The following is a 22438-nucleotide window of genomic DNA, read 5'->3' as shown; positions in this document are numbered from 1 at the left end:
ACAACAATAAGAACAGCAAAGTGCAATACTGTAAAGGGCCTAAGTGAAAGCAGATATGTGTGTGTGTGTGTGTGTGTGTGTGTGTGTGTGTGTGTGTGTGTGTGTGTGTGTGTGTGTGTGTGTGTGTGTGTGTGTGTGTGTGTGTGTGTGTGTGTGTGTGTGTGTGTGTGTGTGTGTCTCTCTCTCTCTCTCTCTCTCTCTCTCACTGGGTCCTCACCACCAAGCAGTGACTGTGGGTCCAGACTACAAGTAGATGGGAGGAGAGGGAAAGCTGTAAAGATCAAATATCCCGTAAATCAAAGCTGTCGTACAAGTGAGCAGGGCCATGGGAGCCCCCGGTGTGTGGGTGTGTGGGTGGCTCCTGGCCCGAGCAGAGGGCCAAAGAGGATACCTGGGCCATCAAGCCAGCTCCTACTTTCTTGCGTATCTCTCCTCTGGCTTTATTAGTCTTTTACTTTCCCCACATCTCCTCTTGTGTTTCCACCCCTGACCTTTTCTCCTTTAATCTCCACCACCATTTCCACTGTACAACTCACACTTTCCCTCTCCATACTTCTCCTCCATGTTTGATTTCACCACTCTTCCACTCCCTTTTCTCCTTCCACTCTTTTCCTCACACCAAAGAGCTAACTCTCGCCACTTTCATCCTTCTCCCCCACCCCACACACATTCAGCAACATGGCTGCCATTTAGACTAAACATCACATAGATAACCATCTCTACTCACAATGTTCTAGCTCCTCCACTGTTTAATTACGTTGCAACTCTCGCTAAGCACGTTGTCACAGAGGTCTTAAATTAGCGGCTTGGCTTAATGTCGCAAGCACATGTAATGTGTCAGATCAGTCGGAGTGTGTTTGTGTGTATCTGTGTGCATGAAGTAGGGGTGTGACTTCATTAAGATGAGTTATGATATTAGTTATTTTTGCACCATCTCGCTCCCTCTACTCTGCTAATTTGTTTTTCTATTTTCACAACACATGCAAAAGTATGTGTGTATTCTTGCTGACTCTTTTAGATACAGAAGGCGTGTTATTTATTTTTGCACCACAGCTCTGTCTGTATGTATGTGTGCACCTTCTTACATGTGTCGAATGTGCATGTTTAGGTCTGGTTGAGCTGCACAGACGTACAGGATAGCGGGTCTCTGCAGCAAACTGGAGGGGAGCACCATCCTCCATGGCCTGGACTTCTTCGAGATCGATCTGTTCTCCCTTAAAAAACAAGCTAAATGCTGGGGAAGGTGTGTTTCACCACTGAGTTCGTAATCCTAACATACTGCATTGTTGTGCTAACATGACCTGACATAATTCACACTACAACAGACCTCCAACAGAATAAGCAATTAATCCAAAGAAGAAAACTGTGCGAAGTGTGTGACCAACGTGTGAATCAGGCAAGATGTGAGCAGTTCAATTACATTTTCCCTGTGCTTTGTTTTTCTCTCCTTCCTGGTCTTAGTTTTTTACATTTAAACCTTTTAGACTGTGGGTATATAGTTAGTGTGAGTGAACGGTAAACAGTCATAGTCCAATGACACAAAACAAAACAAAAAACACATCAACTATGCCAGTGACAGTCCAATTGTTTTTTCTGCCTTAACTTTATAGAACCCTCATCCTTCTTATCACATCACATGTAACACTACTTTTATGAAAATATATATTGTCAGTTTTTTTCACAGAATCCTCATGACAATTAAACATTTGCTGGCTTTCCTTTCAGTCAATAGACTCCAGTCTGACCTTTATGAAGTGTAAAGGAATTGCTGGTTTAGACAAGATACACTGATTCACAGTATTGTTAATTAAATATTAGGATGTCGCCTTGATTGTTCCATTACTCTCCAAACCTAGGTTGTAGTTACAATCAAGTGGCATTTTTTCCTAGCCATAGCCAATTAAGCATAGTACAGTACAATGGTTAGTCTTTTCTAAATGTTTTATGTATTTTGGAGCCAATTTCAGCCTGTTGTACCTGGAGACCTCCTTGTGCTAATATGTAATGCACAATACAACAGAAGAGGTTGATGTTTGTTTGAGTTTTATTCCATCATGCTTCTTGGTTGATCAGCTCAGTTCCCTGCTGAATTTCCATTTATTGTGCAGTGTAGCATAGCAGTGAGTTTGTGGCTTAACAATAGCTGCATAAATGTATTAGCTATGGCTTGTGAAGGAATAGTTTTGTGTTGTGAACGCTGGCCTTGTAACAGTCCTAAGTGTATTGCAGAAAACATGCTATCATTGACCTTTTCGACGTGTGTGTGTGTGTGTGTGTGTGTGTGTGTGTGTGTGTGTGTGTGTGTGTGTGTGTGTGTGTGTGTGTGTGTGTGTGTGTGTGTGTGTGCCTGTCTGCCTGCGTAGATGGAACATCTGGAAGGTTGGTGACTTTGCTACACTACAGACGGAGAGCAAGGAGAGCACAGCACAGGACACGTTAAAAAATAACACCAGAGAGAACTAAAGGTGAGTTCACACAGAGTTCACTAGATTGCTGCAGATGTCGTATATTACCTAGGTCAAGTTAGGTTTTGTTTCATGTAAATACAACATAAATGCCAAAATAATTAATTTGCTCAGTACAGACGAATCTTAAACTTGTACTTTGATCGAGGTCTCTGTAGAAAAGAGAGAGAATTACACTTTGTGTTTATAATGAATACAAAGTTAGCAGACTCTTAGGGGACATCATTAGAAATATTTTTAGCTTTTGACCCACAGAGAGTCTGCCTACAACACATTTTACAGTGACAGCTAATACATTTTTTGGCCTCCCCTCAGGATGCACAAAATGTGGTGCTTATATTACAAAATGCACAGCTCTGCCCAAATAAACACCTCAGCAGTTCTAACATAAACATCACACAGTAGAGACAACCTGATATTTGTCTGATTGCAGGATAAGGAGTGTGATATAATCGATTTCTCCAAGATCATGATTGACCAATTCAAGAGGATCATCCCTCAGCAATGAGACACTGATAATGATTGGAACTAAAATGTCTATTAATTTGTCTTATTATAATCATTTTAGTCCAAATACCTCATTCTACCTTGCAATGTATTGTCTTCAAACTTTAGATTACTCATTTGAAATGCTGGGTGTGATTCTTCTGCACAGAGCTACGCCATAACGAGTGGTGATGCTGTTAAGGGATAATGATGATCTGGCAAATGACCAAGTCCCACAGAATACGATTATTACTGTTGTTAGTCCAATCTGCTCTTCTTTATGTTTGTTCTGCTGCCTTCTATCCAAGGTCTTTTGCTCAGTCTCGTTTCCCCCGTCAATGTATGTAGCTCCATTACCAGAGGACAATCCATACCTTTAGTGCACTCTGTCACTGTGGGAAAGTGACACCACATTGGAAAGCATACACATTGCTTCTAAAGATAAATCTCCCACTTTTTTTAATACCATCATCTCTGTCCTGGCTCATCCTGTCCATTTTGTCAGAATTGGCTCTGGAATTGCCAAAAAGACTCGACTTGTTTTGACAAGAAGCCAAAGGCAACCAAATATGATCGGTCGTTGGCGATGGGTCTTATCATCAGTGATGTAACTTTTTGAAAGAACCTTCCTGAGCGCACTGCACTCACGGAATAAATGAAAATAAACAGAGGATAAGATCTTAAGCTTTGCCACAAAAAAGTGAAGGTAGAAAAAAATGAAGAAAGTAAAAGAAAATGGGGATAGAAAATGCATCTTGCATCATCTCTTTGCTCAGTGTGTCCTCTGGTTGTTATGGTAATCGGTGAGGGTAATGAAAGAGAAAGAAACACATTGAGGAAGATGGCAAGGAGTCTTGTCTGTATTAAACATGGGTGTATTCGCCTTGTGGTTAATGTCAAGTGTGGCTAAGGTACCTGGGTCTCTAAGGGGTTGCAGAGTGAGAGCACTGTTACTGTGATTAAAACGGTGGAGAACAGCCAGAGGGTGATAGTTGGCACAGATTCTGCTCCGTCTCCTCCCTCTTTATTTCACCCTCAATCCCTCTCCTCTCAGTGCCAGATGTCAGTTTGTGTGCTAATGATGCTCCCGTACAGAGCTCCGAGCAGAGTGATACACCTGTCAAGCCCAGATATGTCTCTTTTCAAATGTAAGCAGTTCACAAATGGCCTAGTTTTGTATACTTTGGTTTTTACACAGGATAAGCAATTCATGATCCATAAACATTCCCTTTTTTAATACATTACCGTTACCTCTGTGGCATGCTGCGTCATTAATACCACTTTATCACAAACGGACCCCATCTCTGAGAGTATAACAAACCTGTGTTCACCCACATTTGGTCTTGGGTTGTTGCTGTCCAAACAAGACCAAGATCTGCTATTTTAGTTCCAAATACATCACTACTAATAGTGTACATTGACAGTGTTGCTGCCTTCAGTTCATTAAAAGTGGTTGCTGCAACATTTTACACTTAAAGTGATATGTAACTTTTTAATGTTTCTGAAGCTCTGTCATGTTTCATACAATGGTCTTAAAGGTGCTCTAAGTGATGTGACGCGTTTTAGGCTACAACATTTTTTGTCACATACAGCAAACATCTCCTCACTATCCGCTAGCTGCCATCACTGCAGCAGCGTTAGCACGTAGACTACTTCCACAATGCGTATTCATGACTCAACTGGGTCTTGCCTGGCTCCTTCTTGTCTTGCCTGTGTTAGTGAATCCAGCCTTTTGAGCCAGGTAAAAGGAAGCAGGAGATTTCTTAGCCTAATTGTATTTTAATGTTATTTTAGAAGTTATCTGCTCATACTGGGGCACGACCATCACAGGACGCTTTGATTAACAAATACTTTGATACATTATTTCATGGATGCCCTGTGGACTTGAGTTTATACAGTATGCATTCTTTGCTTTTGATTATATATCCAATGCCCCCTTCTTTCAGGAACTGTACACAGATCTGCGATGAGCTACGGTGCTCCTTTGACCAAACCCGGCAGTGCATTCAACCTGGTGAACATCATATCACTGGGACTTGACAAGTTTGCTGACAGGATCTGTGAGATCTCTGGAGCTCTCCATAGAACAGGTCCAGTCTCTTCCTCTACACTGGCTCTCAGTTGACTTTGTCTTGCTCTTCCAGCTTCATTCTGAACCTCACCTTTCTTCTGAAAAATTTGTTTAGTTAAGTGTTGTTTATTAGTTTATAATATCGTGGACAGTCCCCCTCTACGGCTAATTTCCAGCAGTAGTCCCCGGCCAGCTGACAATAGGCATCCTAAAATACAATGGTTAACATATGAAGACAGCTGCTGTAATGCAGATAAGTGCAGAGGTGGGCTGTGCAGCTGCCTTTTGTTTAACTAATTTGAAATTTTTGCCTGCTATGATTTGAAACTTGTGTTTCCGCTCCAAATTTTCACCCTTCTTCTTTCCCCATTTGTCTTCATCTCTCTTCTCACCCACGATAAAAAGGTCACCAGCATTAGTGTTTGAATTTTCCATGGGTAAGTTATTCATTTGACCTTGCTATCTGTCAGTACAGTCCCGCTCTCCCGGGTCAGCCACATGAGACTCCTGTTATGGTTCCAGGGGTCAGAGGGCAAAATTGATATCCTTTCAAATTGCATTTATCCCACAATCCTGGTCTTTGCTTGCATGTATGTGGTGTATGTGAGCCTGTACCTCTTGCATACACCATCAGAGCCATATCAGGGTATCAAAGGCAGCAGTGCTGCTGGGAATGATGAATGGCTGCCAGGTGCTGAGGTCTATGTGGTCATCACCTCAGGTAAGGGCTTGTGGCCCTGCTGGCAGGGGAACAGAAAGGGTTAAGTAGCTATGGCGGCTCATATAGCCTTGTAACCCATAGCCTCTGGCAGCAGCTCATCAGCTTATTCCCCAACATCTCCAAGGGCCTGTGTGGATCAGGTCTGGAGCTCAGGCAGGCAAGCGGTGGGGGAAATGGAGACAAGGCTTAATTTCCTACAGACCAAAAGTGGGGCTGGGACGGAGAGGGCGAACAGGCTGACTGGCTCCATGGCTTCCTTCCTCTCTGGCTCCAGGCCTTCTGTCCTGGGGCAGCAGAACCAGCTCGTTGAGCAGCCCTGTCTGCCTGTCAACCAGTGTCAGCATCAGTGCTGCCCCTTGCTCCCTCTCCACATGCCCGTCACGCAGCCCAGCGCTCACAGAGGTTACAATAGTGCAGATTTAGTGTGTGAATAACCTTGGCCTAGGGAGGTGTCAAAGGTGTTTTCATGCAGACCTCCCAGTAATCCCCACTTACTCCCACAAAGCTTACCACAGTTCACTGACAAGTCATGTAATGTAGAGGGAGGGGAGATAGACGAGGGAACACATAAAAGCAACCCCAGTACATGCTGTCATCATAACGCTTGTTTCTAAAAGGTTCTCGGTCTCTTGATGTGCGCAAGATGCAGCACTCAATAGTTGCTAAGATCAATAGTTTCCTGCCTCTAGTGCCGCCTCATATCATCATAAAAAAGTTACTGTTGGTCTCGAAGAAGAGAAAAATAAACATTGCTCTCTCCTTTGAGAGATCTTGTTCGTTTCTTAACACTACACTGTGGCTTTGGTATTGAAGCGTCTTGAGGGAATTGGCAGGGCATGAGGCTGGTCCTTGACAGTGCACCCTACAAACGCGAGGGTCTCTACTGGCTGAGGTGAGAAGAGAGACTCAAAGGCATGGCTGGGTCAGGGGTCAAAGGTCAATCAGCTTTAAAGATCAAGTTTCACGATAGAGGCGGTGTTGGAAGAATGGGTTGATAATCAGGTGATTGGTTTGGTGTTAATCTCCTCTCAGGGATTAATTGAAAGTATTTGTGTTGATTTTTAATGCTTTGGGTAATCATTTCTTTCAAGTTTTTTCTTTTTAAAATGAAAAGCATTCATCTATGAATAATCCTGCCCATCAATAATACACTGGGGGCTTTGCCAGCACTAAGTAAGATGAAAAGAGTCAGTGGCCCTCATTTATCAACCTAACGTAGAAACCGAGCCCAGATATGAGCGCAGAAATCATCTTACGACAGGCTTCACATGTGATTCATGAAACATTTGTATCACATCAATCAGAGCGTAACCGCTGGAAACAATCGTAATTTAAATATCACGCCCCAATATATTCTCAGTTTTGAGGCCTCGCCCCTACAATTTACGACATGGCGAGACGTAATCCGGCTAAGAAGTGGCACTTTTCAGAGGTGGAGATTGAAACCCTGATATCTCAGGTTCATTTGCACTAACGTGTGTACTATTTGGCAGCCTGAAAACTGGTATTAAAGGCTGTAGAAAGAATGCGGAATGGAAAGAGATCACTGATGCGATCAACAGTGTTCGGACTCCAGCTGAAGTTTATTTAATTTATACATCCTTGACATATGTATGCTATAGTACTAATAGTAATATACAGGCTTATATTGCAATCTCTTAGGCCTACATGTAGGTGTACCTATATTTAAATAAACACACAGTAGCGGAGTTTATACAGTGTCTTTTATTTTACTCGTGTTTTTTTCATGAGTCAGAGCCAGGTAACCGTGAGCTGTGAGGGAGAACGCATGTCCCCCCCCATGCTTGTTTTCTGTCGTACGTTCGTTACGTAAATGACGGCCAGTCTGTACCACAGAACACACAAGCTTCTAAATCTACTGTATTCAGACTGACACAGCATCTATAAATAGTCACACAAATGCATGCGCTCTCTCTCATTCTCTCTCCCTCTTTTCCTCCTTCTGTGTCTCTCACTCTGTCTCCTGCTTCCTCATGTGGCCAGACATGGGCTTGGTCCCCACAGAATTCAATTTGCAGTCTAATTCCATATCAAAAACATGGTCAAAGCTCTGTGTTTGGTGAGCGTGACACAAACAAGCAAGGACACAGTCTCAGCGTGGCTCCTCCCGCAACCTCATTATAGCTGTGCCCTCAAGTAACAGATTTGTCCTTAATTGGTGAGTTGTCCTAATTGACTTTAGCTAATTTATGGATTAGATTATTTTTACCCTCTTTCCTAATTGAACCATAACTTTCATGTGTTTTAGTGGCTGGCTGGGTTGTGGGTAATTGGTGCTGACTGCTGTGAGTTGTGCATGTCTGTGTGGAAGCTGAAGGTTTTGCACCATTACATTCAGCTATGTACATCATCCATATAGAAAATGAATCCAATAAGTGGAAAAGAACAATCGCAATACCTGGGTAGGAGTAAACCGCAAGAGGGTCCATTTCTCAGGCTGATGGAGTGGAGCGCCTTGGGGTGCTAGTCCACTGAGAGACGTGCCGGTTCTTGGAGTGTTTATGTTGATGCCGTTGCTGTATTAGCGTAGCTGACTGGCTCTGAGGTACTGGATGAAGTGAAAGAGAAAATGAGAGGGGATTAAAGTACAAAAGCTTGAGCTTTTAAGAGTTCCGATAACCTGCAACTTTTAAAATCTGTGGGCCTTACAATGGTTGACTCCACAGCTTGTCAGCAACAAAAGCATCTGTCGCATTTGGGACACGGTTAGATTTTGATGGCAATTGTTTTATAGAGCGTTTAGCATTGGTTAATGGACATATTTCAACTTTTTACACAATATCAGTGAAGTGTGGGATTTTGTTCTTGCTGGCATCTTAGAGACAAAGTCCAAAAAGAGGTGTGTTTGGTTTACTTGTTGCATATAGATCTCTCTGCACAAACTACTCCTCCTTGCAACTACCTATCTTTTGTGTTTTAATTACAATGTCTAACTAAACCAAAAAATAACACTGGATTTTTTATTTTACTTTTGGATGTAGTGGGAGAGGTTAAACTTTAGGAGGTGTTGCATATATTATATATAAACATCTGTACCCTAAGCTGTACTAGAAATACACATTATGAACTTTGATTGTACTTTATGCACAATTGTATCAGCTCAACACCAGAAACCACAGAAAAATGGGAATACAAAACACCTGCCCAATGGGAGGCTCAGGTAAAGTGATAAACCGTAGGGCATAGAACATTCTTCACAAGTGATGTTTTCTGTTTCCTTCAGGGAGATTCTGCTGTATTGTGTCAATTGCTTCAGTGTGTACTGTATATGCATGGTAGTTGTTGGTGTCTGTGTGAGTCTAAAAGTTCATGATGGTGAGGATAGAAGGTTGAGATGTCAGGGATAAAAGTGCCACATCTCACCTTGGGGCTGTCAGCCTGTTACCAGGTGTCATTTCAACTCCTCTCGCCCACCTGCTTTCCAGCCTCCACCAGACCGCTGCCACACATACACACACAAAAACTGCAGACAAGAGCGAGATGAGTGTTGGAGAAAGCTAATCAAGAAAGGAAAGTAAGAAGGTAGGGAAATGGAGATGGAGAAGGAGAAGAAAATGATCACAGACAGATACTGTACCATAATTTCCCAAATAAAAGCCATTACTTAACTTGATTAATAAAATGCTGTGTACACCTCCATGGCATTAGATCCATCAGTACAAAAATATAGTCATGCCATATTGGTAACTATGTACCTGAATCTGAGTTTCCAGCTATTCTCTCGCAAAGATTAATATCATTCAATTATTCATTCTCATACTCGTAGCTGCTGTAAAACTGCTATAAATCAAAGTCAACATATCCTGTAGATGTTTCACAATAAAAGCCTTCCGGCCAAGAGAAAGGATAATGTTCTCTGAGGTGCTGAAAGGACTGTAATTTGAAACAGATGGAGGAAGTGTTGAATTTGCATTAACAACAAACAGCAACAGCAATAAATTAACATGGCAAATGGGGGCAAAACCAACATCAGGGAGGGATGCTACATAAACATCATCAGATTTACAGGAATTAGGAATAAAGCCCTGTCTGTAATAACAGCCTGTTTGTCTCTTCTGTTGAGGAAAATAAATGTCTCAGGCTCTATTGTCTATAGGCAGGCGGAACTACTGTTGTAAATGCCTAAATACAGAATCATCTTTTTCTCTCAATTTGAGTCTCCTCACAGTTAAGACAGAAGAAGTTGTTTTACGTAACAAGCATCAGCCAGCTAAAATCCAAATAAAAGGTTTTGGTTCCACACAACAATCTAAAAATACTTTGTTTGCATGGAATTATTGAAGAAAGACAAGGTTTTACCACACTTGTGTTTTGTGTATGCATGTGAAGAACAAAGAGGGTGGCTGAGGGAGGCAGAGATTAGGCAGCACTGGATGAGAACAGCAGAGAGAAGTGGAAAAGGACAGGTTCGATATCAAGAGCCAATTCACATTTGGAAGCGATAACGAAATAATTGGAATTGATAACGGTATGCCATAGTTGACAGGCATCAATAGCTTCTGAAATGCTCCATTGCCGCTATCATGCTGTTCATTTAGCTACTCTTTGGCTGGAAGATATCGTCGCTGCTTCCACAAAACTTTGTTGTAAACAAATCACATGCAAAATGTAAATATAACATTATTGTAATACTCATAATCGGCAGCATGCATGCTATAACATAATAGATGTATAATTCCATCTTTACTTTATATTTTCCTTGAAATTATCCTGATGCCAACTGATATGGCATGGATATGTTAAAGGTCCCATATTATTATTATTATAATTTTCAGGTTCATAGTTGTATTTTTGGTTTCTGCTAGAGCATGTTTATATGCTTTTTATGTTCAAGAAATATAATTCTTCTCATACTGTCTCTCTGAATATACCTGTATTCACCCTCTGTCTGAAATGCTACATTTTAGCGCCTGTCTCTTTTAGCCCCCCCTCCCAAAAAAGCCCAGTCTGCTCCGATTGGTAAGTGTTTCCGGGTCTTCCGCATCTGGGCTCCCTGATTTCAGAGGGAGCAATATATATATATATATATATATATACATATATATATATATATATATATATATATATATACACACTATATTTGTGACATCACAACGATACGGAAGTCCTGAAGTTGCGTTCTGAATATGGGCTGCATGCATTTCTCTGTGGATTGAGCATTTTGATACTTTCACTGTATTTATATAGCAGCTCAACTTGCTTTATAATAAAAAAAGATATGGGACTTTTAAATCATTAGGAGGAGTTTAAAGGGAGAAGGGGAAAAGAGAGAGAACAGCTTTAGGTAGGTCTCTTAACCCTTGCACGTAAATGTTTTCCCCATTTTTAGAGACTTAGTAGTCTGCTCTTCAGCTCGGAGCTCTGACTGCCATTGTCTCTCTCTAACTATCTTTCAAGGTTTCTGTGACTGTCTCTCTCACGCTCTCTCCTAAATCTGTATCCTTGTTATGGGGTTTTGCGTAGGAGGGCAGAGATTCCATCCATCAGGTTTTCTCCTCTCTCCTCCTCGTCTTCCAAACTGACTCACAAACAAGTAAACGCACACAACAGGAACAATTTCCCTACAGCCTGGCCTCCTAGTTGTTCTGTCGGCAAAAAGAGAAGGACAGAAATAAACAATAAGAGAAAGAGAGAGAAGGTAAGAGACACCTCTCACAGTTATTTACAGAATTGTAGAGGTTCAGATGCTGACAGCCCTTTATCATTAGCTTTCATTCTTCTGTCTTGCCAAAGGAGCATTTATATTCGGAGCCAGGCTCCATGTGGAGAGGACTAAATCAATTCCAAATTATTGCACCTTTCAATAACTGATGGCCATGCCTGGGCAGAGGAGAAATGATTAATGATGATACTATGGACAATATGAGTAAGACACACACTGAGACATTATCGCCTGCATGTCGACACACACTGGAGATATAACTGTGTGTTTCTCCAAGCTGGTGGTGATTATTGAGGAGAGGAGAAAGAGACCTCACTGCTTTTTGTGCTGACTAGAGACTTCAGTGTGAGTGTCTCAGAGTATGAAATAGAATAAGCAGGTAAGTAAGGATGGAAATCATAGGTTAGCTCACAATACAAAACTAGAAAGATAGTGTGTAACAAAACCAGGATTCTGCACTAGAGCTTAGATCGGGCCCAAGAAATCAAGCCCGACCCAAGCCGAGTCCGTGCACGTTGTGTCCGAGCCCGGCCCGGCCCGGCCCAAAACCTTTACTGGAATTATGAGCCTGATTTAAACCCGACACTTAAATACGTGGGCCGTTATAACTGACGTTCTCAACTACAATTCCGAGTTGTTGAACTGCAGAAATCTGTTTAGAATGATCTTAATGAATAATGCAACAAGGACGAAGCCTGTAAACTGCGTCGTATTTATTCAGAATGGAATGGATCGCAAATGGATCCGAATGAAGAAACAAAACAAAAAAAAACAACGCATTTCTCTGTGAGGGCTTGCCTCGCCCTCAGGGGTATGCTTAGAGAAGTAACAAAAGAGGACGTTAAAGGCTGACTATCATCTTTTCTGCCATGGCAACCCTGCTTCATGTGTCTGTTCATCATCCCCGTTTTTTTCCTGTCATAGGCGAGCAGCGTGCCGCACTTAATGCACTCAACTGCCCACAACTTGTTTAAAATGGTTCTATACCTCCGACTTTCCTCCAAACTTGCTCAAAGTTAATTCTACTGTTTTTCTTTTTTTCTTTACATCTTCAAGCTCCATTTGCACTTAAGCGCCACAATACAGCCCAGAAGGCCCGGTGTGATGTGTGCGAGAGGAGGAGACTCCGCGCATGACACCTGTTGCATTTTGTAAATGTAGCCTAACTTGTGTAACTTTTTGTACATATTTGTTACTTTGGCCTAAATCTAAACTCTATTCTGCACCACACAATACATTGTACAACATCAATCAAAGACCCTTCTTGTCTTAGCCTTAAAGGTTTACACAAATAATTTACACTATATCAGGGCTGCCAACTTTCCAGTTTAGTTTGGATTGAAATTTGTTATCCGTGCATTTTATGAGTATGCCTTTTGTTACATTACCCACCGCAGGGGTTGAGGGCATCACTCCTCAACCCCCACGAATTTTGTTTACAAAGTTCCGCAGCCAAATTCAGAATTTTAAAGCATTTATAAATGAAAAGCCAAGTCAATTATGGTCGATGATGATTAAGTATGGTTGATTAGCATACTTGCCAACCTCCAGACATCATAGCCTAGATAATGCTGATTAATCGCTTAAAGAGTTCACTTAAAAAGTTGAAGCTGGCCGAGTGTGAAAACATCCTTAAATTTATCATCCTGCTAATGGGCATCTGGAGGATATTGTCAATCAGCAATTCCTTACTTTCAGTCAAATGTTCAGTCTTTATGCTAACTCACTGAATTCTGTTTGGTGGTTTATAATGCTTTTCCATCCTTTTTATTTGATGAAATGGATTCCTGAGATGACACACGCTGTTATAGCTGCATGAACAGAAACATGAATTTGCCAACATATATTAGTTTGTACAACAATAATAATAATAACTTTGTTCTAGAACATGATAATGCTGATTTTTCAACCAGTGGTTATGGCATTAATGCCAGCTAAAGTCTGTTTTGACAGTTAGTAGTACTATACCAAAGGCCTTTTTTTTTACACTGGTGACTACCTTTACAGCCATCTTAAAACTTCTGGCTTGGTGTACCCTCAGGACAGACTGTTCTGTCTGATCCCCATGCCCAGGTGCAATCTGTATGTATGTGCGCATGTACATATCCAGTTATAGATAGCCTAATATGCAGTATGTTACTAAAAAAATAATGTAAAGACTAATACAAAAGTAATCCCTCTAAATCATCACTCATGACCCACGAGAACGCTGTTTGTTTACAAACAGTAAGCGATACTCACTACATATTACACCTGTACGTTATCAGTTATATATATATTTTTTCTCTGCATGAGAAAACGGCATGTGGCATGAGAGCGTGTGAAACATGCCAATTCCGCAAAAAAATGCAAAATATCTCAATTGTAAGGATTTTTTTTCTTTTTTACTATTACTATTGGTCAGACCAAACAAGTATCTGATACTTGCTGCTGTTGCTGATATTTCACCTCATAGCTCTAGATTAAAATTCAGGGTAACACAAAAGTTATTATAATTTAGCCTCTGGAAAATATTAATGTCTGCACCAAATTTCATGGCAATCCACCGGATAGTTGTTAAAACTAGCCGTCTGTGTATTTTAATTCAAGTAGAAGAGCTAAGCATCCATTTCTCTGAACATATATATACCCGGATTTGTTTGGAAAAACCCAGAAGGTGGCTTAGCAACACTTACTGCTGCTCTAAAGGCATTTCCAAAATCCTCCGACTCTTCTAACCATCTGGTGCACACTAGAAAGGATTTTTAAGCATTTCCCGAGTTGTGACTTTTGGACTTTTCAACAAAACAAATGCTTACCTCGGTGACTCAAATGTAAATACATCAGAGACACAAGCCGGAGTTAAGTCTGGGGGAAAGTAGTGGACCCACCCAACCAACTGACATTGCCATCCCTTAAATGATAATAATCTTATTGTGAGGTTCTTTCACACTCACAGAAGCTTAGCTAACTACAAAGTGCACAGAGGCTAACCCTTTTAACACAAATACACAGATCACACAAAGCCCTCAACGCAGGACATACCTGTTTCCAAGTATCACAAGATGCAGCATCATTAGGGCCAGTGATTCAACAACATATTCCAGGAGACTATACTGCAGGGAGTTGCTGTTGCTGTAGTTATTCGAGCACTGGATTTAGGCTTTGAATCTTGTCTGTCTGTTAGCTCTGCAGATGAAGCTGCATTGTCTCTAAGAGAAATGCAGTATAGCACTTTGCACTACCCAAATCACCTTCAATTACCGCCCACAGTCTCAGCCATTTATCTCTGACTTTTCCCAGACCGCCGCACAAACACACAGAACAGCCATAGAGATCTGAAAAGCATCTAAATAACTACTTGTGCTCATACATTTGGGCAAAAATGTATAAACACACTTGCTTACAAATCTAAGATCTTTGTACAAAGAGCTACTGTCACACCCACAGCCCGAATGGCTGTTTTGTGTTGTCAGTCATTTACTCGCAAAACATACACTTACGCGCGCTGACAAAGAGTTCCATCTTTTATCATCTTGCCACACAACAAAGCCCAAATTCATGTGTGCTTTCTATCTTACTCATAATCTTCCTCACAGCACTCAGGCTGCACTCTGGGGAGTCATCTCAAAACAGTAAGCGCAGCCCCGCGCAAGCATAAAGTACGCTGTGTTTGCTCGTGCGCACACATACACACTCTGTTACACACACACACACACACATGCTCCCTGATGCCTCGTCCCTGTTGCACTTGATAGCTGGTGATAGTGGCCATTGTGAGAAGCAATTTTTCCCCATCTCTGTGTTTGGCTGTTATTACATTAGCAGCTCAGATTTTATCCCCTTCTTTCTTTCTGCAGTTTTCCACCCCTCTGCCTTTATATCTCTCGATTTCTTCCTCTATCTATCTACCTCCCTCTATTCCTCTTTCCTTCCCACTCTGTCTGTTGTGATATCGTACTTACAGTGTTTACTTTCCAATGCAGCACCAGAAACCAGGGAAATTATTACTCTAACCCAGGCTGAGTCTCTCTCCGAATTATGGTCATTGATTTGTGTCTTTATTATGTCTTCAGTGGAACCTTGTTCACCAGCATCACCAGATCCAGAACGCTCAATGCAGCTCAACACTGCCATCCAGTGATGCTTGAATCCACTGATGCATGACAAAGATAGTGGAAGTAGATCATTTGCTGTGTATGTTTAGATGCCTGTTTATGTGTCACACAAAGTGGCTGAACTCCACGGTTGTCTCTATGTGTCAGTTTATACGAGGCTATATATATATATATGGAGCATATATGACGTGTGTGAATGATTTGCTTGTGGCTCAATTGCAGTCAACTCAGGGAATGCAATTGAGGAAAAAAATCAGAGACCTTGCACATTTGTGTGTAACCTCAAGGTGACTGAGTTAGGGGTGTGTCGCTCTTCTCTGTCCTCTTCTCTCCTTCTCTCCGTGGTGGTTTACATTACCCTGGGCAGAGCAGTGTGGAACAGAGTGGCGGCTCGCGGCTGGTCGAATGCAGGAATGCCCCGGCCATCTGCTGCACATTAGAATTAGACCTCCAGCCCAATTCAATTAGCAGCCCTAGCCAGTGCCACTGATTGGGCAGAGGGGGGAAGACTACAGTCAGGCACTGGCCCACAGTAAACACGGTGGAGGGAGGCAGGGAGGGGGGAAGAAGCAGAGGGATTGTGGAGCCAAGAGTGGAGGACAGGGAGCACGAGTAAAAGCAACAGAAAATAAAACAAATGAAACGTTTCAAAATAAATTCTTCAGAAAAACTAACAATAGGTGGAGCATATCGTAAAGGTAAATATAATAATCAGAAAATAAAAAATGACGGATGATGGATATACCTGAGGTCATGTCACACGTTTGATCAGTAATTTATCACCCCATGGCTAAACCCACCAGTGATGATGATTTAAAAAAAATAGTCTCAAATTGTCTACTTAAAGTACATTGTCTTTGCAAATCATGCCAACACAGATTCAACAAAAAACAGTGGTGAAAGAAGAAACAAAGAAGCAGAACCAGACTTGTGCCAACTTTTGAGGAAAACAATAGGAAATAGACAAAGCTGATTGAATAAAGGAAAAAGGGCCCAACAGATAAGCATCTTGTTTGATCTCATAATATTTGGACAAAGACAGATGGAAACAAACCTGTCATTGTGCAAACCAATACTTGAGTGCCTCAACTACTTACTTTCCTAAATTAAACATCTGAACTACACTAAAGGATAAATGTGTCAATATATATATCAGTGTAAATATGTAAATGCCTCCAAACCATTCATGTTTACTAAAATAACTCAAAATTATCTTCTATTGTAATCATGGGTTTATAGGTCAGTAGTGGATTTAATCAAAAACAGAATATTAAAAGCTCCAAAAAAAAAATATTTTCTTGTATTTGTTTGACCTTATTCTATAATAACAAGACATTATTGCAGTTATGTGTGTGTCTGTGTAATACATTGGCAAAGACATTGTTCTAAGAATTCTGGGGTTGTAAAAGATATTTAAAGCACCTTGGGACAGACTCACACATTGTGGTGGTAACAGTGGCTTCTCACCCCAAAATCACAAACCTATACAAAAACACACACATAGTACACTATCTGCCTAATCTCCAGAACATACACACACTACATATCCACATATTGACTTGGTGGCAGCAGGCTGCATACTTCCAGTGGAACATACTTTCTCATATGTTCTAGATGCTGTCAAATATGCTCAGAGCACTTGGATGCATAATGCACAAAAACATTGGCTCATATAAACAGTGTGCTGTGCGGATATGTTCCCAATTATCTGCTGCATATTTCTCTGATTTTTAACTCATGCCAGACTGGCAACTTTGGAAAACGGAGACTTTTAAACAAATGCGGGATTGTGTATTTTGCTCGGGTGAATGTTCAGCACAGCAGCATTTTTTTTTTTCTTGTGCTAGAATGGCAAAATATGTTGAACAGTGTTTGCTCGAGCTCGTTTTCCCACTCATGCAAACAGTGTGTAAGTTTGTGCGTCTATTAGGATGTGATTCTGTTGTTGTGTGAGTGCAGGGAGGGCATCTTATAAACTCCCTTTTCTCATCTCTCACCTGTTCCTCACACCACAAAAAAATCCCTGCAGTGGATCAGCACACCTTGCTGTGCAAACATGCCCTCAGGCAGGTGCCACACACACACACACACACACACACACAAACGGAACACATTTTCAGAAGTAACAAATACATATTGGGCAGGAAACCTTAAAAAATATCATTACTCTTTAAACGTCTAAAAGACCAAAAACGCCAACCAGAGGAACAGGACAGAAACCGAAACGTTTGCCTTGCGACATTACTGACATGCAGAACAGAAGACAACAGAAGACCTTGAGCAGATAATGCTGCAGTGCTCATGTGAAACAATCTAAGCCTTTCTGTGTGATGGAAAAGTCACACACACGCAGCAGGCTAAACAGCATGGCAGTAATGACTGTTTCTCATTGGACATCTGCGTATGTGTGTGTGTGTGTGTGTGTGTGTGTGTGTGTGTGTGTGTGTGTGTGTGTGTGTGTGTGTGTGGGCGTGCGCGCTATTGCTTTGCCTCTTGGCTAAATTCAGCCATGAAGCCAGTGTTATGGGTCAACAGGCCACACCTTGGCCTGGTGTGCTAAAGTATCCAGATCGATAAGTGCATTACACTACATGAGGTCTATGAATATGTGTGTGTGTGTTTGAAGCAGGACAGATTAAGCTATCCACATGTGCAGAGAGAGGGTTCTGGGTCAATAAGGTTGTGGTTTCAGCGTCTCAGAGTTGTCGCTGTGGCAGTTATTATGGCAATTATGTGTGTGTGTGAGAGAGAGAGTGTCAGGCTGTGTTAATGGTTATGTTTTCAGGCGCCCTTTAATATCCCTGGGTGTATTAGGCCATACAAAGAGAATATTGCAAATCAATAATCATAATTTACATCCGATCCTCAACTGATCAACTGACTATGGATAGGGACACAGTAAAGTGTATTTTATCTACCTAAAAGGCCAATCTAAAAAAAATCAATTGAAGTGTACACAATGTTCAAAATATTTTCACTGCTTTATCTGGCCGTCACACAGGAAACTGAAGCGCTTATCTATGCTCTCTTCAAAGCCACCACGCTCCTTTGACAAAAACAGTAATTTTACATCGCAAAACATGGGAGTTGCTGCTCTGGCGCTGCCTCGATCCGTTAGTTTGTGTTATTGTGTGACTTTGGTGTTTTAAAAGAGTTGGAAACTTACAAAACTAACAAACAGATGAACCACTCGAGACAGCGGTCGCAACTCCTCTGTTCTGCGAGGTAAAATACTGTAATACGGTTTTGTCAAAGGAGTCCAGTGGCTTTGAATAGAGCGATATAACGGCTTCAGTTCCCCTTCGCAAAGGGCTGTCTGACGGCAAGGTAAAGCGGTGAAAATATGGCGGAGGATAAGTACAACCCCTCTTCAAAAAATCCCAACTATCCCATAAAGATTATATCACAATTGATATCAATATCACAATATTAAATTACATATACCGTGAATGAGGATTGTATCCATATCGCCTACTCCAAACTCTAAACTCTTATAAGATTGGCTGACCTTGGGGTTTATTAACAACTTCTATGATCACATGAGCCCTGTTACTGTGTTCCCAGGTCTCAGCAAATGACTTTGTGATGAATGAGATCAAGGCAGTATTAAAGAGGAATTCTCTTTTAATGTGTGTGTGTGTGTGTGTGTGTGTGTGTGTGTGTGTGTGTGTGTGTGTGTGTGTATATATATATATATACATATATATAAAATATTGTTTTGCCACCATTTACACTCTATGTATGTACACGTATAGGTATGGTACAGTATATGTGTGCTGTATACTGTATGTATATGTGTTTGTTTATGTGCAAGTATATGGCTGACTGAATGAACACAGGCAGCCTTCAGGAACGTAGAGATAGATGAAGAAAGGAACATTTCATTCTCCTCCCTTCATGCTTAGCACACATTGGGGGTCAAGTACCAGCTTTCTCAACCTCATCAACTCAAGGGCCTCTCTTTTTTTCTCCTTTCCTTTCCTCGGCTGTCTTTTTAAGGCTTCTTTCTTCTCTATCAGATGCAGACAGTTGGTATTCAATGGCATGGCAAAGCTTGGCTACGTACTCTGCTCTGACTCAGTGGCCGCTATCTTTTTCTTGAGCCTAATACATACTGTACGCAAAGCTTTTTCTCTCTGACACAAAAATCACGTTTAAGAGCACATAAAGGGCAATAGCAGGCTATCATTCACCCGCGAACGCACACACTCACCCGGCCCTACCTCTGTGTCCTCTTTGCCCTGTCTGAAATGTATTGGTTAGGTAAATGAGTCTGTGCACCCAGCGGGAGAATCAGCATGAATAAGAACCTGAATGTATTATGCCATTACTCTTCCCTCTCTCTCTCTCTGTGGCCTCTGCCTCGCTCAGCAGCCACAGTCCTTGAGAGCTCAAATTGACATTGGAGACCTGGTTATTATTAATATGTGCGTAGTGGATGTGGATATGTGTGTGTGTGTGTGTTGTTTTTTGTGATTCTGGATATGTGTGTGTCTCTGTGCGTGTGGAGAGTGATAGGGTTCTCTTGTCATTTGTGTGCACTAGATGTGTGATTTTTGTTAAGAGAAAGATGAAGATGTGTTTGTGAATGTGCGAGCGAGCGTGCGTGCGTGCGTGCGTGTGTGCGTGTGTGCCCCCATGCAGACTGCCAGACTCAGGCAGGCTCCCTAATTAGATAGACAGAGTGGAGCATGCAGACTAAGAACTACATTAGAAGAGAGGGATAAAAGAAAGGTTGCCTTTCTATACACCTGCTGAAAGCGTGTGTGTCCTGCTGCCTGTTTGTGCTCACATGTGCATGTCCTCATGCATCTCAGCATGTGTTTTTACCCACCTGTGTAAATCTTACCGTGCACGCTTTTCTTTGTTCCCTTTTCCTTTAAGTAGCACCGTGTGTGTGTGTGTGTGTGTGTGTGTGTGTGTGTGTGTGTGTGTGTGTGTGTGTGTGTGTGTGTGTGTGTCCGTGTCTGTGTCCGTGTATTCATCAGGTGTCACCCAGCAAGTCTGATCCCCACAGAAAGCTGCCGCCACTGTTGGCATGGCGACGGCTGCAGTAGACACTGCTGCCATGGTTTCCAGGCACGCCAAGCAGGGAGGAGAGGACCGGTGCTGCATCACTATGTTCCCTTCCTTGTGTGTGTGTGTGTGTGTGTGTGTGTGTGTGTGTGTGTGTGTGTGTGTGTGTGTGTGTGTGTGTGTGTGTGTGTGTGTTTTGTGGGAGCCACCCCTCCTTATAGCCCACAGTCCCTCTGCACAGTATTTCACACCTCTTTGTTAGGATGTGCTCTTTGAATGTGCAGAGCATTTAATTTTACAGGCTTCTGTTGCAAGGCTTACACTGTGTGTGTGTGTGTGTGTGTGTGTGTGTGTGTGTGTGTGTGTGTGTGTGTGTGTGTGTGTGTGCGTGCGTGCATGCGTGTTTTGATATGCATACACATATTCTGTATTCCATCTGAAACATTCCTTTAGAGTAAACTTATGTCTGATCATGCATATTTTAAATCAGTTATTTCCAGACATGTATAAAGTACTAGAGACCCAGACTTAAGTGGAAGTACTAAAGTATTCAACATTTTTTTTATTGCAAGTAGTTTATTTTAAAATGTACTACGTACTAAGTATTGTGTTATGTAGTTATTAAAGAAAGCAGTCAATAGTTTGAATATCATATTGTTTATATTATTTCAAATGTTTAGCCTAAAGGACACTCACAATGGACAGGAATGTACAACACCGTAGAATGTCATGAACCGCGGGTAGCTAGTTAGCTAGTTAGCTAGCACTTACTGGTAGCTCAAGCTGGTGTGCCATTTGTGCATTATATTTGTAACTTACCTTGATATGTTTCTTCAAATTCGACGTTGAATTTTTGAAGGCCATTATTTCACAATCTTTCGGGAGGCAGAGTAGGCACTTCATTCTCTATGAATCGTCTTTCACTCTGACAAATAAAAACATGGACTCTTAAGTAGGGCCAGCGGTGGTCCTCACCCTCACCGCCACGATCACTCAAAGACAGCTTGATCGATTGATTCACTCAATGATGAGCCAGCTTCATCAAACCTGGTGACAGAGCCATCTACCGCTCTGGCAGTAATAATGTGGGTTTGGAGTGATTCGTATCATAATTGTAACGAGTAACGATGCAGCACATAAAAAATGTATTGGAGTAAAAGTATTAAACTCATCAAAAATATGTACTGAAGTAAAAGTGGAAGTAGGAGAAAAAAAATAATACTCCAGTAGAGTACAGATACAGCCTTTTAGTACTTAAGTACAGTAGTGAAGTAGTTCTACTTCGTTACTATACATCTCTGGTTATTTCTACTGTGAACAGAGATCAATACAGCACTCTTTTTTTTTTTTAATAATCAGTGTGTCTTAATTATTTTCAGAGAATCAAAAAGAAATACTGCTTTACAAGTCACTCAACTGAATAGCCTGCCTGTGCTCATACTGTCACTGCCCTCTACTGTACAAAATACCCTCTCTTCCACAATCAGTTTTTCTGTTGTTTATATCGTTGTGTAGGGATGTCCTGATTACATTTTTCTGGCCCCTTTTCCAATCATAGTCCTTTAATATTGGGTACCTGCCGATACTGCATCCAATTCGCTGTAGCGTACTTAATCTGACACACCTTGTTTTTCACAAGCTACAGGTCCTCGATCAAAATACTGGATATCCTGGTTCCAAAAATATTATACTTAAATACAATATAAATAAAAGACTGAAATCAAGTACAGACAACAGATGCAGAAAGCACTTTAAGCCAACTCATGTTTAACTTTTAGCCTGTTAAGTTACTCACGGAATCTATGTCAGTTAGTGAGCTTGCTAATGATAATTAATGTTGGAGATAAGCAAAACTGTGCATTTTGCACCATTGAGCTGCAGTGCAACTAGCAGGCTGAG

General features: G+C 41.5%; 1 long non-coding RNA gene across 1 annotated transcript in view; it reads left to right on the top strand.

The window, feature by feature from the left end:
• Positions 1-22438, top strand: part of LOC114545951 (uncharacterized) — an 83394-nt gene that overhangs the window by 22251 nt on the left and 38705 nt on the right. The window contains exons 7-9 of the long non-coding RNA XR_003690961.1: positions 1109-1243; positions 2364-2465; positions 4898-5041. This is a non-coding gene — a long non-coding RNA (uncharacterized LOC114545951). The remainder of the gene's footprint in view (positions 1-1108; positions 1244-2363; positions 2466-4897; positions 5042-22438) is intronic.

The sequence above is a fragment of the Perca flavescens genome, chromosome 19 (genome assembly GCF_004354835.1).
Source record: "Perca flavescens isolate YP-PL-M2 chromosome 19, PFLA_1.0, whole genome shotgun sequence".
Classification (NCBI taxonomy): Eukaryota; Metazoa; Chordata; class Actinopteri; order Perciformes; family Percidae; genus Perca; species Perca flavescens.
Note: the sequence above shows the minus strand (reverse complement) of the source record. Positions and strands in the feature narration are given on the sequence as shown.